Raw genomic sequence first — 16,638 nt, forward strand, 5'->3', positions numbered from 1 at the left:
TGATGTTATAATCACATCGAAATTTGTCCACTGTAGAGCGGGATAATTATCACATTTTTAGACTTCATTTTATCCTGTTGATCAACTTATTGATCCCAAAATTATATATATGTGCAAATACGCAACACAAAGTGCTTTAGTGCCTTTTTCTAGTGCAAAGAATTGTACATAAAGTGCAACAGAAATTGTGCAAAAATACAACCAACCGTAAATAAATATAAAGTGCAATTTCATCTAAAGTTTCCCTTACAAACATGATAAATATATATATATATATATATCCTTTAAAACCAAAATCTCATTTCATACAATCTCAGCAGTGTAGTTTTTACTCCAGCTGGATAAAAAAACACTATTATAAAATATATAATATCATCATTGTTTGTTAAAAGTATTTTTTTCCCTTTAAGAGAGAGAGTTTCTGACATGGCATCTTTCATAGGTATTTCATTTTGCAAGTACAATAATCATCAGTATTCATAGTTGAATTAATGGCTATGTTAATACTTGTTAGAGCAAAGCACTGGGTTCATAAATAAGTGTGCATGTCCTCTGCATTATTCAATCCCCTTGGCCACTTACTGTCTAGTTCAAGGATAAATTTTGTTTCCAACTGTCTTAATTGTTTGTCACGATTGCCACCTCTTTTGCTTGCTGGCACTGCCCCAATGACATAATAAGACAGACCGTTTAGATCCCTGTTATGACACTGGGTAAGCCGTGTCATGATGAAGGATGGCTCTTAGATGTTGTAGTATCCTGACGTGTACCTGTAGCCTTGTGCTTCCCACATATCTAAGGCCACAGGTACAGGTCAGAACATACACGGCGAACTCTGTTTTGCAATTAAAGCTGCCCTTAATTGCCACTGGAGATGCATCAAATGGGGTCATGTAAGATGTTTTACTACACCCAAATTTACATGCTCGACAAGCTGTGCATCGTTTAAAGCCCCTGGTTGGCTGAAACCAATTCACAGACTTTCTTGTTTCTGCGGAATTCTTGTCCAAATCATTGCCCATCGATCTTCCTCTTCTGAAAGTTATAGTAGGAGAAGGCGACAGGCGTTCATGAAGAACTGTGTCTGTTAATACAATGGGCCAGGGGGTAAGGTCGGATGATGAGCAATAGGCATGGCGTTCGTGGAAAGCATGGTTGAGCCGGAGAGTTTACGGAGCCCACCCCAGGCCCAGCACAGAGTCTCCACCGTGTCAATATCGGTTCGTGGGAGCTTTACCGGGGCGAACAAGGCAGTTCTGAGCGTCCATGGGGCGGCAAGGTCAGCTTCCACTGCGACATGCAGCTGAAAAGGAGTGGGGTGGAGCCAAAAATTAAGAAAACTGGCCTGGGCTCTGAGGGCATAAAGTTTAAAATTGGGAGCACCAAGACCACCTCGCGACCCAGGAAGGGTAAGGATGTCATACGCAATTCTTGGCTGTCGACCGGCCCAAACCAGAGTGATGAGCAACAAGCGGACTTTGCGAAAAAAGTGGGCAGTGAGGGGATGGGGAAATTGACGAATAAATATAAAAACTTTGGGAGCACCACCATCTTGGCGATGGCTATGCGACCGGCCAAAGACAAAGGTAACCGTTGCCAGAGGGGAATCCTGGACTCAAACCAGTCCACAGCATGGCCAAAATTGGCCCTCCAGAGTTCGGCCACGTTCCTGCTCAACCATATACCTAAGTATCTTGTTGGGCATTATGCCCACACAAAGGGGTAGTTCGGAATGAAGGGAACTGTGCAATCAGTGAGAGGGAAAAGCACAGACTTAGTCCAGGTAACCTGGATGCTGGAGAAGCCCCCAAACCGTATCACCTCACAAACCAATGGACTAAGGTTCTCCTGAGGGTTGCGAACATAGAGTAACGTTGTCCACATACATAGAGACGACTAGAGCACAAGCCGCAAAGCCAATACCTCTCTGGGTGTGGTGCTGCCGAAGTTTAGCAGAGAGGTGTTCCATTGCGATGGCGAAGAGCATGGGTGACAGCGGGCACCCCTGCCTGGTACCTCTCTCGATGGAGATAGGCTCAGAAATATGACAGTTAATCCTGAGGCGGGCAGTGGGAAAGGGTGTAAAGAAGTAATATTTTGCGTATGAAGACCAGGCTAAAACCTAAGCAAGGGAGGAGATAAAAGAGAAACAAAGCGATACGCCACTGGAGTCAAGCTATCCTGGCTGAAGACGGCTGATAGCCAGAAACCTGTCCTAGGATGCTTGAGTCTGGTCCAGGGAAGACATGGCTTGGCAGTTCGGTCTAAACTGTTCCCATGAGGTACAGGGTCAAGACTGATTTGCATATGGCCATGTCTGAACTGGGGTGGCTTGGTAAGCTAAATAACAATGAATTAAACCCAGATCTGTCACTGAGGGTGAATGTTTTGCCATTGTGCAACATTCCGTCCATTATCTTGTGTGTTTTGCTGTTCACCCTATGTGGGAAGGGTATGCCCAGATGTGGGTTCCGTGCTCACTATGCCACTGGAGTCAAGCTATCCTGGCTGAAGACGGCTGATAGCCAAAAAACGGTCCTAGGATGCTTGATTCCGGTTCAGGGAAGACATGGCTTGGCAGCTCGGTCTGGACTGTTCCATGAGGCACAGGGTCAAGACTGATTTGCATATGGCCATGTCTGAACTGAGGTGGCTTGGTGAGCAAAATAACGATGGATTAAACCCAGATCTGTGACTGGGGGTGAATGTTTTGTCATTGTGCAACATTCCGTCCATCATCTTGTGTGTTTTGCTGTTCACCCTACGTGGGAAGGAAATGCCCAGACGTGGGTCCCGTGCTCACTAAGCCACTGGAGTCAAGCTATCCTGGTAAAGACGGCTGATAGCCAGAAACCGGTCCCAGGATACTTGATTCCTGTCCAGGGAAGACATGGCTTGGCAGTTCAGTCTGGACTGTTCCCATGAGGCACAGGGTCAGACTGATTTGCATATGACCATGTCTGAACTGGAGTGGCAGAGTGGGCTAAAGAACGGTGAAGGATTAAACCCAGATCTGTTGACTGGGTGTCAGTGTTTGATTGGTTCAGATGCTCCGTCCATCATCACCCCCTTTTGTACCGATAAATGAGAAACAGCCACTCAAGGGTATCAAAGGCTTTGGTGGCATCGAGCAGGGCAGCCACTGCCGGTAGCTTAGGGTTAATTTAATACCTTCGCTGCTAATGGAATTCCCCTCCTGTGCTGTCCCTCATTGAAATGGGTGTGGTCGTGACGGAACCATTCCGTCATCAGCACAGCCCAACCGTGACTGATGACGGAATGGTTCCGTCACAAGCATCAAAGGTGTTAATGAAGAACAGAGAATATAGTCCTGAGGTTATGGAAAGTTGAGCGGCCAGGAATGAAACCGGACTGGTCCGGGCGAGCTATGAGCGGCATGAGGGGAAGAAGGCGGGCGGCGAGGAGTTTGGCAAAGATCTTGTTGTCCGTATTAAATAGTGAAAGGGGACAATAAGAGTCATGTAGCTCTGGGGGCTTGTCCAGCTTTAGAAATAGTGTGAGTAGTGCCTCGCGGAGCGAAGGGGGAAACTGACCAGCCTCAAAAGACTAGTTGTACATGGCAGCTAAATGCGGGACCAGAAGGGGCGCAAAGGTCTTGTTAAAGGATGCTGGCAGGCCATCTGAACCGGCAGCCTTGTAACCGGGCATGCTGTTAATGGCAGCAAGGATTTCTTCTTTGGAGAAGGGCTCATCGAGGAATTCCCGATGAGGGTTGCCAAGCCAGAGAAGCTGAAGGGTATCAATATATTGATCGAGAACGTCGCTCGAGGCCACAGTCTCAGCCGTGTAAAGCTGTGAGTAAAATGCTGTGAAGCGCGCTCTGATTTCCTCAGGAGAGGTGGTTCTATCAGGACGTCCGTCCTGAAGTGCGGTTATGTAGGATGTAGCTTGAGGCGAGCGGAGGATGTTGGCAAGGGTCTTCCGGGGCGGTCGCCCTCACCGAAGCGGCGCGCCCACGCCTTCCGGCCCAGAAATGCGAGCTCTCTGTTGGCCTCGTCAGCAAAATCAGTAACCTTCCCCCAGATCTGAGCAAGCGTGTCAGGATTAGGGTCCCGGGAATGGGAAATGTCCAGAGCCCTGATCTCCGTCTCTAATTTATCAAGAGTGCAGCGAATAGAGCGTAAGACGCCGGACTGCTTGGAAATACATTCTCCCCGGATTACAGCCATAAATCCCTCCCAAAGCGTGGAGGGGGAGTCAACAGAACCTTTGTTAAGCTCAAAATATTTCGAAATGGCGGTTTGACTCTCGTCGCAAAAGACCGAATCAGGTAGCGCGTTAGGGGGAAGGCGCCAAGAGAACGCGTGGCGTGGGGAGTGAGGGAGACGCAAACAAAGACGGACAGGAGCATGATCTGAGACGGTGCATGCCATGTGCTCAACAGAGGTAAGCCAAGCAAAGGCATCCGGAGTGGTGATCCAGAGGTCCAAGCGGGACCAACAGCCGTGGGAGCCAGATACGCAAGTGCCCCCTCGTGCCTCGGGGCGAGTATGGCGCCACGCGTCATATAGGGAGTTGTCAGTGAGGATGGAGCTCTGTAGTGAAGTTGGGCGCAGGTGGGAAGCGTGTAGGCAGGAACGATCTAGTGTGGTGTACAGCGTCACGTTGAAGTCCTCCCTCAGAGGAGCGCAGCGGGGCCCAGGGATGAGATGTGTTGCTAAACATGTGCACAGAACTCCGGGTCGTCAGTGTTGGGACCATATAGCGCAGCCAATGTCAGTGGTTGGGCCTGGCGGGCCTACTGAGGTATGCGGTGCAGGGAAGCCCCTGCCGAAATGGAGCTATGCCAGGCCCCGCGGCGCACATGTCCCCACCCCCGCTATGGAGGCCCACCAAAGCAATGGGACTCACCAGAACCAGCGGCAGGTAGGCAGCAGACAGGACCCAGTGGGGCACTGCAAGTCCGAAATCCGAAGAGGCTGGCGGCGGCCGCAGGAAGCCGCGGCCTGGCAGCAAATGTCTGAGGTGCCCACAGGGTCGGCCCCCGTGCCAGCGTGGGGCCCAGCAGGAAGGTCGCCCCCAGGGTGGGAGGTAGGCGACAGGCAAGGCCGCTGGCGCTGACAATCGGAGAATGTATGGCGGCTACTGAAGGGCCATGGGCTGGGCATCAGGCAGCTTAATGGCCGTGGTAAGCTCTTATCAAGACGGCAGCAGCACATGGACGGCTGATGGGCCGGACATGAGAGGCAGCAGAGGAGTCCTCTGTCGCAGCAGGGAGGTGGTGTAGGCAGCCAGGAGGCCGCGCCAGAGGAAGGCAGCGAGTAGCGGGGAGCCTGCCGCCCCGTTGTGGGGCTCGGTGGGAGTAGGCCGTCACAGCGGGCGCCAGGAGCTGAAAGATGGTGCCTGCGCTGTGCAAAGGCCAGGGCCCGACAGTGCGACACACGCACCCCGATCCTGCCACGAGATGTACCTACAGCGGCAGCACTCCCCGGCTCCAATGGTAGAGAGCTGGAGGAAGGTCCCGCATCTCAGGTCCGCCGGAGAGAGGTGCCGGGATGGCCTGTCCATGCCAACAGGAGGGCCCGGATCGGAGGCCCAGCCCCAGCAGCAGATCTCGGCTCAGAATCGCCGGAGGAGGGCGGGAGATGGATCAGGCTATTCCCCGGGTTGAGGTAGGTCGAAATGGCGTGCTGCAGAGTAGCAGCGATAAAGATGTCTGCAGGATTGCTGTTGAATTATCGGTTCGGCCGGCAGAGCCCACTTAAAGTGCGGCCATCTTGCAGCCAGCTGAGCCACGCCCCCATAGTGGATGATACATGGTGACAAAGAGGTAAATCCAGCTGAAGTGCACACTGAAACTGATGAAGCTCCTGCTCTGGAGAAGAACCAGGAGTATCAGATAAGGAAACTGTATATTTTCACACATCCTAAACAGCACAACCTGCAGTAGTTGTTTTGGTAATATATTTTACGTTAGATCAACGGGAGCAACCTTTGCCCACCCTGGCTTCTGAGGCAGAAAAAACACCTCAGCTGCTATGTTATGAACCCTGAAATTCAGGTTGCAATTCTCTCTTCCCACGGATCACCTACACTGCTTACCAGAGAGATTGACTGTGATCAGAAAACAGCTCTTCAGTATGTCTTTTCTTATGAAATTTCTTTGCCATCATTATTTCCAAGGTCGGTAACTTAGTAGGACACAGCCGAAAACAGGGATGCTCCATTTTTGGCCAACCTTTTTTTGAAAAAGCAAACTAAAATATGCACTTGTGGTATGTCTCAGCAGATAGACACTGCCCCAGGCGCATGCGAAACTATGCAGCTTGCGCAGGTAGTCTTTCCTCGTACATCATAACATGAAGAAATATACCACACAGCTAGATCAGTGCAATCTTATCAGGGTTGTGACGTTCATGGAGAGGTCCACCACATTACGGAGCTGTATTCCGATGACCTTTTGCTGTTTCTGACTGATTCAGGGGAGGTGCTTCAGGGCACGAAATAATTGCTACAGGGCCGTAGCAGGTCGCAGGGCTAAAAGTGAACTGGGCAAAGTCTTGCCTGTTTCCTGCAAGAGAGGGCAGAATAAGCCCACAGGAAACAGAGGGGGTGAGATGGGAAGATAGATGCCTGTCATACCTGGGTACTCAAATATAGCACACTCAGAAAGACATGCTAGAGGGTAATATAGGAAAGACCATCAGGTGAGCAAAAAGCAACTTCGACTTCTGGGGCTCCTTGCCGCTACCTGTAGCCGGACGAGTAGCTCTGCTTAATGTGGTGATCCTGCAGAGATTATTATATTACTTCGGGAACTTGTCGGTCTGGATACAGATGAAGTACTTTGTCCAGCTACGGTCGATGGTCACAGGTTTCCTGTGGGGCAATGGCAGACGCAGGGTTGCTCTTGCTGTCCTTATGTGACCAAAAGGAGAGGGAGGACTGACAGTGCCATATCTTATAGCCTACTTTTAGAGGCCACTTTCAATGGTTACCACAATGGGTGGTGAACTGTGTCAGGGGGGTGGAAGAGCGGAGAAAAGCCTTTGTGACTTTACGACCATTAATTATACTGCAGCTTGCTGTTCGAACCCCAAGCCTCACCACAGAGTTCGACACGGCACGGCGGTGCTGGAACAGGAGTTTGCGACGGGCCAAGATTAGATGCCCATATGCCCCCGAATTCCCGTTACTTATGTGTACAGCCTTGCCACATGGGGGTAACTGGCAGCGATTGACAACCTGGGTCGAACAAGGGTTGACTACCATAGGAGACCTATACGAGGAGGAGGCCATGATCCTGTGCAATGACCTGCAGGCCGTTATGACCTACCTGTTGTACTCGGCCCTCACTGTGTCCATACGGAAACCCTGGGGAGGGGGGCTCACTGAACCAAAAACTTAATTGTGCTGCCTGTAGGAGAGTAGGGTCTGCAATCCTATGATCACCCAGATTTTTTGCTTTTGTTTCACTGGTTTACGACTTTCTCTGACTGTGGGCCTGCCATTCAGACCCACAGCCTGGCTGTTCTCTCTCTAAATTACGACATGTACCCTAGGTGCATTTACCAATTGGTACTGGGCCACCTTATCAGACCCTGTAACTCAGGGCATAGGTGTACCCAGGGCCTAACAGGGGCTGAAGCATGTATTATGCCACCCCTGGCTGGCCTCCTAAATCTGACACAACTGGCTGCATGACAGCTGGGGCAAAGTCGTGTACTCACCCTTTGCTATAGATATAGTATACCTATATCTAACCCTAAAAGTGGACACACAGATTCCTATCAGTCACTCCTATGGCAGGCCTTAACAATCCTGAAGGCAGAGTGCTTGGAATCATGTGAGATGGTGCTCTGGCATGAGCTGAGCCTGTCTGCAGCTTGCGGAACCAAGTCCTAATAGCTGTTCCATGATATCGCATACCATATACTCTTAAGTGCATTATAATCCTCGCGGTTAAATGTTATCTTTGGTACTGCTTTATCAAAACATGTCGAGTAAGGTGTCATACGAATTGGAATACTAACCCCTCGCCAATTCTGGCGACGGGGTTAGCATTCCACCCTTCTAGAGGGACACGACATGTATGTAACTGTGAACCCCGGTTAAAGTTAAACGAAGCCTCAGCTCCACAAAATGGATGCTGCCACCACAGACACGAGTCTGACCCCCTGCAGCTGGGAGTCCTTCCAGCGAGGGGAGCCTGGACAAAGGGTTTCCTGTCAAGGGCGGTGCTAGCACCGTCCCAGACAGGGTTTTGTGTATCCTGGGTAGGCAGGGCTTTACAGGAAGGTGACTGCTGAGTGGCACCCTGGTGCTCACTACGCATAGGCCGGTCAGAACCAGTTCCAGGGGCACACCAGCCCCTGGCCTGGGGGAAGTCCGGCATGGGAGAGGGGTGTAACCACCCCCCTCCTAGTCCCACCCATAGGCAGGACCTAGTCACCGGGTCAGCCCCTTTCTTTAGTATAAAGATAGGAGCGGGCCCCCTGTTCAAATTAGATCATCTTTGGAATCAAGACACGACTTTCTGCGAAAGACATCAAGATTTCCTTCTTCAAGATTCTCCCTTGTGGCTAAGGAGTAGTCACCCTGCATCAAGCGGGCACCATCCTAAGAACACTGCGGTCTGCTGCAAGTCCTTCCTCCGGAATCCGACGACCCAGCTCGACGAGACCCGGCTTCCCTGGCACCTCTGACCTCTACTCACCTCTACAGCCAAGCTGAGAACTGTGAGTGCGACGAGACCTCGAGGGACCGACGATCGCCAAGACTGCACGACTTCTTTGCAACAAGCCCACCGTGTGCTCCACTGGTGAGTGCTTTGGGGTCCGAGAAGCCCCAACCCTGAGCAGCTCCAGCACCGAAGATCAGCCCTCCAGCATCTCCACGATCTGCGTGGGGCCCTTCTGCTTTTGCCTGCTCACCGCGCTGTGTGGCTACTAGCCGGCTGGCTTGTGGCCTTCTTCACGACGCCCGACGACATCACTGCTGCTGGTCTGGTTGCTCCAGACTGGCCCTTGCTTCCTTCTTCAAGAGAAGCACCCCGGACCCTCCTGGTCCACTCCAGACGCCATTTTGAGTCCACCGCGTGGGCTTGAATTTGCCAAGGCTTTGTTGCCCAATCCTGGGTCCAGCGACGCCGACAGCTTCATCCATCGTGGGACAGCTCGCTCCTCCATCCTGGTCGCCGACAACGCCTCCTGGTCCGTGAGATCTGCGAGCACAGCGTCACCCACTCACCTAGTCGAGGTGACTACCACCCGGTGCCCTCCTGGTGCCACCTGACTACTGGCTAGTAGTCTCGAACTTGGTCCCCTCTGCTTTCAGGTGTCATCTCTCTTCGATCCAGGCTTGGATCCGTCGAACTTTCTTCACTGGTCGCCTGCCAGCAACTTCTTTCTTCCAGGCTCCTGGTCCGTCGACGAGGATTCCCGACGTCTTTTGAGACCTATGCAGCTGCAGCCCCTGGGCTAGGTAACTTCGGCATTTCGGTGCCCCAGCATAGCCTCACTATCCAAGGGTCAGAATCCACTTTCGTTTTCCTCCTACCAGGTCGGGTTCGCCCGAGAACACTAACTTTCTGAAATCTAGCTACCATAGACTTTGTCCCGCATCACGCGTGAGAGTGCACACTCTGCACCCGAGTCCCCTAGGCCTCCTAGAAGTAATCTGAAGATTCTATAGTCAAGACCTAGCGATTCCAAAGCCTATTAGTACTGTACTTACCTGCTAGTAATTTCGCATTCCACTTTCAGAGTATATGGTTTTCCGTGCCCCTCGGGCATTTGTATATACTGTGCTAACTTAAGTATTTTCGTAAGAGTTTTGTTTTGTGCTTAGTACCCTGTCCTCATAAAGAGTACAGGGCTGTTGTGATTCTTAATAAATATCTTGTTTATTTTCATAACACTTGTGTGGTGTCCTTTCACTGGGTATTCAAGGGGTATATGTGTGGTATAACAGCTGGCTTAACACGCCCTCTCGAGTCTTTAGCCTTAGACTGCTCGTATTCACGCTACTAGGATAGCTGGTCTATAAGGTTAACTTACAACCAATCATCAATAAGGGTTGCTGGACTGATACATAGTGTTCACTAGAATAGTGAGCACTGCATATCAGGCCACCTTCTCACATTGGTGAGCAGCGGTTGGGATTTGAGCTTGCTGTTGTTTTACCACACGTATCCTAAGAATATCTTGCTGAAAGATCACATAAGTACTTTTAGGTACATATAACTTAGCTTAGAATACTCTGAGTTCTACTGAACCAGCTGTTGCAGCTCCTCAAGGCTTAGCACACCTTGGCTGCAACTCTTAGCAAGGGATCAGTAGGCAAACACATAGTGTAGGTAGGTGCATCACTTACACCACACTAGAAGCATGTCTAACCACGGAGAGTCTACTGAGACCCCTCAGGTGGTTGAGGACCCTCCACAGGCCTCTTCTAGATATGCAGCCCTTAGCTTCCAGGAGATGAGACAAGTGTGTACCTCCAGGAAGCTAAAACAGGGGTCTAACCCCACAATCCCATTTCTGATAGGTCTCTTAGAGACTTATGATGCCAGGAAAGCTGAGAAACTTCTTAGCTCTTCTCATCCAGAAGGGGACATGCCAGCCCTAGAAGGAACCAGGGGTGACCCAGATCTCATCCATCTCTCAGGTGAGGAGGATGATGATCAGGAGACATCTGGGGATGAGGCAGACAAAGGTCCAGAACTAGTTAGTCAGCTAACTAGGGCCAACTTAAGCAGGCATGAGAATGGTACTAGGGGACCCCTGGGACCTCTCTCAGGCCAGCTTAACATTGGGAATGGACGAGTCAGGTCTCTATCAAGAGGCTCTGGCAGATCCATTCAAACCAATGGCTCTCAGAACTCTGCTGTGAGGAGGATGACTTCCCCTCAGAGGAGAATGTATGAAGCTAAAGAAAGGGCAGCCAATCTGAGGATTGAAAGGGAAGAACTTGCCCTGGCCAAAGAGAGGCTTGCCTTTGCTAGAGAGCAACAGTTAAGTGGGGTAGCCCCCACTGGTGGCAGCAATGTACCTAGCAATAGGGAAAGGAGTTTTGATACAAAGCACCTGAATAAGATAGTGCCCCCCTTTAAGCAAGGGGATGACATCCACAAATGGATTACTGCTTTGGAGAGGGCCTGCACTGTGCAGGGTGTTCCCCAGAGTCAGTGGGCAGCTATCTTGTGGCTCTCCTTTGAAGGTAAAGGTAGAGATAAGCTCCGCACTACTAGAGTGGAGGATGCTAACAATTACCAAGTCTTGAAAAACACACTGGTTGATGGGTTTGGCCTAACCACTGAGCAGTACAGGGTGCTGTTCAGGGATACCCAGAAAACTCAGTCTCAAGATTGGTCTGATTTTGTAGATTGTGCCACTAAGGCTTTGGAGGGCTGGTTGCTGGGCAGTAAGGTTACTGATTATACAGGATTGTACAATTTGATCATGAGAGAACAAATTTTAAACAATTGTCAGAACCAGTTGTTGCATCAGCATCTTGTTGATTCAGATCTGACCTCTCCCCAAGAATTGGGAAAGAAGGCAGACAGATGGGTCAGAACAAGAGTTAAACAGAACCAGGGCCAGAATCAAGGTGGTCAGAAGAAAGCAGACCAGAAGGGTAAAGATTCTAAGGGGGAACAAAATGACCAGAAGTCTTCGCCAGGTCCCCAACAACCCAAAGAGGGTGGGGGTCAGGCTCCCCAGAAGAAGAAAAACCAAGAAGGCCAATCTAAAAGGTGGTGCCAATACTGCAAAAGTAAAACTCACTGGTCTAGTGAGTGCACCAAGAAAGGAGGAGGGCAGACTCCTGCCACTGCAGCCCCTAAGGCACCTGTGCCCCCTAGTACAGTCAGCAGTGGTAGTGCACCTCCCAAGGGTTTAGTTGGGTTAACCTTGGGTTCTGAGGGGTATGACAACTTAGTTGTCACACTCACTCAGGCTGTCCTTGTCTGTACAGGGGATGTGGATATATCCCCTGATATAAGTCCCAATACTTTGGGCAAATACAGACAGACACCTTTCATTAATGGAAAAATGGCTCAGGCCTATAGGGACACTTGTGCCAGTGTCACAATGGTGACACCTAACTTTGTGGACCCTGGACAGATCATGCCAGGTACAGATTTCCTGGTGACCAATGCAAGCAATGTCACTACCAGTCACAGTATGGCAATTGTAGCTTTCCCCTGGGGAGGGGTAACTGGCCAAAAGAAGGTTGTAGTTAGCTCAGACCTCCCAGTAGATTGTTTGTTGGGCAATGATTTGGAGTCATCACAATGGTCAGAAGTGGAGCAGAGGACTCACATGGAAATGTTAGGCTTGCCAGCACATGTGTTTGCTGTGACCAGGTCACAGGTCAGGAAATGCCCCACTGAACAGGTGCTGGATCCTGGAACAATGGACCAGACACCTTCCAAGAAGAAGAGCAGTAGGGTTAAGGCTGTGCCTTCCCCCTTGCCCCAGGTTGTGGATCAAGTCTCAGAGGAGGCTGAGCTACAGGAATGAGGGAAACTGAGCCTAAAGAGTTTGAACTTGATCAAGTTGAATTCCTGGGCTCAGGGGGACCCTCAAGGGAAGACCTGGGGAAGGACCAGTTAGACTGCCCTTCCCTTGAACCCCTCAGACAGCAGGCTGCTGCTGAGGCTGCTGGGAACGCCACAGGTACCCACAAGGTATACTGGGAAGATGGACTCCTGTACACTGAGGCAAGAGACCCCAAGCCTGGCATGACCAGGAGGCTGGTTGTACCCTTGTCTCAGAGAGGTTTCCTCCTTACCTTGGCCCATGAGATTCCCTTAGCAGGTCACTTAGGCCAGACAAAGACTTGGGACAGGCTTGTCTCACACTTTCACTGGCCTCACATGAATGAGGATACCAAGGAGTTTTGTCGCTCCTGTGTCACTTGCCAAGCCAGTGGTAAGTCAGGTGGCACAACAAAGGCCCCCCTTATACCAATGCCTGTGGTGGGGGTGCCCTTTGAAAGAGTGGGGATTGACATTGTTGGTCCAATGGACATCAATGTCAGCATCAGGGCACAAGTTTATACTGGTGGTAGTGGATCATGCCACCAGGTATCCTGAAGCTATTCCACTTAGGACCACTACAGCACCTGTAGTGGCAAGGGCCCTAGTTGGAGTGTTCTCCAGAGTGGGCTTCCCTAAGGAGGTTGTCTCTGACAGAGGTGCAAACTTCATGTCAAGCTACTTAACTGCTATGTGGAAGGAATGTGGTGTCAACTACAAGTTCACTACACCCTATCATCCACAATGCAATGGGCTTGTTGAAAGGTTCAACAGGACCCTCAAAGGGATGATTCATGGACTACCTGAAAAGCTCAGGCGTAGATGGGATGTCCTGATTCCCTGCCTTCTGTTTGCTTACAGAGAGGTCCCACAAAAGGGGGTTGGCTACAGCCCTTTTGAACTTTTGTATGGGCATCCTGTGAGAGGCCCCCTGTGTTTGGTGAAGGAAGGATGGGAGAGACCTCTCAAAAAGCCTGCAACCAACATAGTGGACTATGTACTTGGTCTCCGCTCCAGGATGGCTGAGTATATGGAGAAGGCATCTGAAAACCTTAAGGCCAGTCAAGAACTTCAAAAAGCTTGGCATGACCAAAAGGCTGTCCTGACTGTTTACCAGCCTGGACAGAAGGTGTGGGTGTTGGAGCCAGTGGCCCCAGCAGCACTCAAAGACAAATGGTCTGGGCCCCACACAATTCTTGAGCAAAAGGGAGAGGCCACCTACCTGGTGGACCTTGGAACTCCCAGGAGCCCCCACAGGGTACTCCATGTCAACAGGCTCAAAGCATATGTCGACAGGAAGGACATGAGCTTGCTCATGGCCATAGATGAGGGACAGGAGGAAGAGAGTGACCCTCTCCCAGACCTGCTCACTCAGAATCCTGATGATGGGTCAGTAGATGATGTTGTCTTTTGTGGCAGCCTCTCTGAGCATCAACAGAAAGACTGTAAACAGGTTCTTCAGTCTTTCAGACATATGTTCTCTCTGACACACAGTCAGACCAATTGGTGCACCCATGAGGTTGACACTGGTGACAGCCTGCCAATCAAGAGTAAAATCTACAGGCAGCCTGATCATGTTAGAGACTGCATAAAAACTGAAGTGCAGAAAATGTTGGAGTTGGGAGTCATTGAACCCTCAGATAGCCCTTGGGCTAGTCCAGTAGTTCTAGTGCCAAAACCTCACACCCAGAGTGGTAAGAAAGAGATGAGGTTCTGCGTAGACTACAGGGGTCTCAATGCAGTCACTAAGACTGATGCCCACCCAATACCAAGGGCAGATGAACTTATAGATAGATTGGCTTCTGCCAACTACTTAAGTACATTTGACCTGACAGCTGGGTATTGGCAAATCAGGTTAGCTGAGGATGCCAAGCCCAAGACAGCATTTTCAACCCCTGGTGGGCATTATCAATTTGTGGTAATGCCCTTTGGTCTGAAAAATGCACCTGCCACCTTCCAAAGGTTGGTGAATCATGTTCTCACTGGGCTGGATGACTTCTGTGCAGCATATCTAGATGATATTGCTGTCTTTAGCTCCACCTGGGAGGATCACCTGGTCCACCTGAGGAAAGTGTTAGAGGCTCTGCAAGCAGCAGGCCTCACTATCAAGGCCACCAAGTGCCAGATAGGGCAGACACAGGTTGTATACCTGGGCCACCTTGTAGGTGGAGGCCAGGTTCAGCCACTGGAGAGCAAAATACAGTCAATCAGGGACTGGGCTCCTCCAACCACCCAGACTCAGGTTCGAGCTTTCTTGGGCCTGACTGGTTACTACAGAAAGTTTGTCAGGAACTATGGATCAATTGTGACTCCATTAAATGAACTGACAAGTAAGAAAATGCCAAAAAAAGGTTCAGTGGACAGCAGGCTGTCAAAAAGCATTCGATGACCTAAAGCAGGCCATGTGCACAGCACCTATCCTTAAGAGTCCAGACTACTCCAAACCATTCATTGTCCAAACAGATGCTTCTGAGTTGGGTGTGGGAGCTGTTCTATCTCAACTGAATTTTGATGGTCAAGACCAGCCCATTGCTTTCATAAGCAGAAGGCTGACCCCCGGAGAGAAGAATTGGTCAGCTATTGAGAGGGAGGCCTTTGCTGTGGTTTGGGCCCTGAAGAAGCTGAGGCCATACTTGTTTGGCACTCACTTCAAGATTCAGACCGACCATAAGGCCCTCTTGTGGCTAAATCAGATGAAGGGTGAAAACCCCAAACTGCTTAGGTGGTCCATTTCCCTACAGGGATGGACTTTACAGTGGAACATAGACCTGGTACTGATCATGGCAATGCCGATGGGCTCTCCAGATATTTCCACTTAGAACAAGAAGACTCACCTGGTCAAGGTTAGCTTATTGTCCCAAAGTTTGGGGGGGGGGGTCATGTAGGAGAGTAGGGTCTGCAATCCTATGATCACCCAGATTTTTTGCTTTTGTTTCACTGGTTTACGACTTTCTCTGGCTGTGGGCCTGCCAATCAGACCCACAGCCTGGCTGTTCTCTCTCTAAATTACGACATGTACCCTAGGTGCATTTACCAATTGGTACTGGGCCACCTTATCAGACCCTGTAACTCAGGGCATAGGTGTACCCAGGGCCTACCAGGGGCTGAAGCATGTATTATGCCACCCCTGGCTGGCCTCCTAAATCTGACACAACTGGCTGCATGACAGCTGGGGCAAAGTCGTGTACTCACCCTTTGCTATAGATATAGTATACCTATATCTAACCCTAAAAGTGGACACACAGATTCCTATCAGTCACTCCTATGGCAGGCCTTAACAATCCTGAAGGCAGAGTGCTTGGAATCATGTGAGATGGTGCTCTGGCATGAGCTGAGCCTGTCTGCAGCTTGCGGAACCAAGTCCTAATAGCTGTTCCATGATATCGCATACCATATACTCTTAAGTGCATTATAATCCTGGCGGTTAAATGCTATCTTTGGTACTGCTTTATCACAACATGTCGAGTAAGGTGTCATACGAATTGGAATACTAACCCCTCGCCAATTCTGGCGACGGGGTTAGCATTCCACCCTTCTAGAGGGACACGACATGTATGTAACTGTGAACCCCGGTTAAAGTTAAACGAAGCCTCAGCTCCACAAAATGGATGCTGCCACCACAGACACGAGTCTGACCCCCTGCAGCTGGGAGTCCTTCCAGCGAGGGGAGCCTGGACAAAGGGTTTCCTGTCAAGGGCGGTGCTAGCACCGTCCCAGACAGGGTTTTGTGTATCCTGGGTAGGCAGGGCTTTACAGGAAGGTGACTGCTGAGTGGCACCCCGGTGCTCACTACGCATAGGCCGGTCAGAACCAGTTCCAGGGGCACACCAGCCCCTGGCCTGGGGGAAGTCCGGCATGGGAGAGGGGTGTAACCACCCCCCTCCTAGTCCCACCCATAGGCAGGACCTAGTCACCGGGTCAGCCCCTTTCTTTAGTATAAAGATAGGAGCGGGCCCCCTGTTCAAATTAGATCATCTTTGGAATCAAGACACGACTTTCTGCGAAAGACATCAAGATTTCCTTCTTCAAGATTCTCCCTTGTGGCTAAGGAGTAGTCACCCTGCATCAAGCGGGCACCATCCTAAGAACACTGCGGTCTGCTGCAAGTCCTTCCTCCGGAATCCGACGACCCAGCT

At 50.6% G+C, this 16,638-nt stretch overlaps 1 protein-coding gene across 1 annotated transcript in view; it reads left to right on the plus strand.

Annotated features, from left to right (window-relative positions):
• The window catches only part of LOC147659471 (dynein axonemal heavy chain 5-like), a 566,399-nt gene that overhangs the window by 442,331 nt on the left and 107,430 nt on the right, over positions 1–16,638 (plus strand). The window lies entirely within an intron of this gene.

The sequence above is a fragment of the Lissotriton vulgaris genome, unplaced genomic scaffold, assembly GCF_964263255.1.
Source record: "Lissotriton vulgaris unplaced genomic scaffold, aLisVul1.2 SCAFFOLD_1229, whole genome shotgun sequence".
Taxonomy (NCBI): Eukaryota; Metazoa; Chordata; class Amphibia; order Caudata; family Salamandridae; genus Lissotriton; species Lissotriton vulgaris.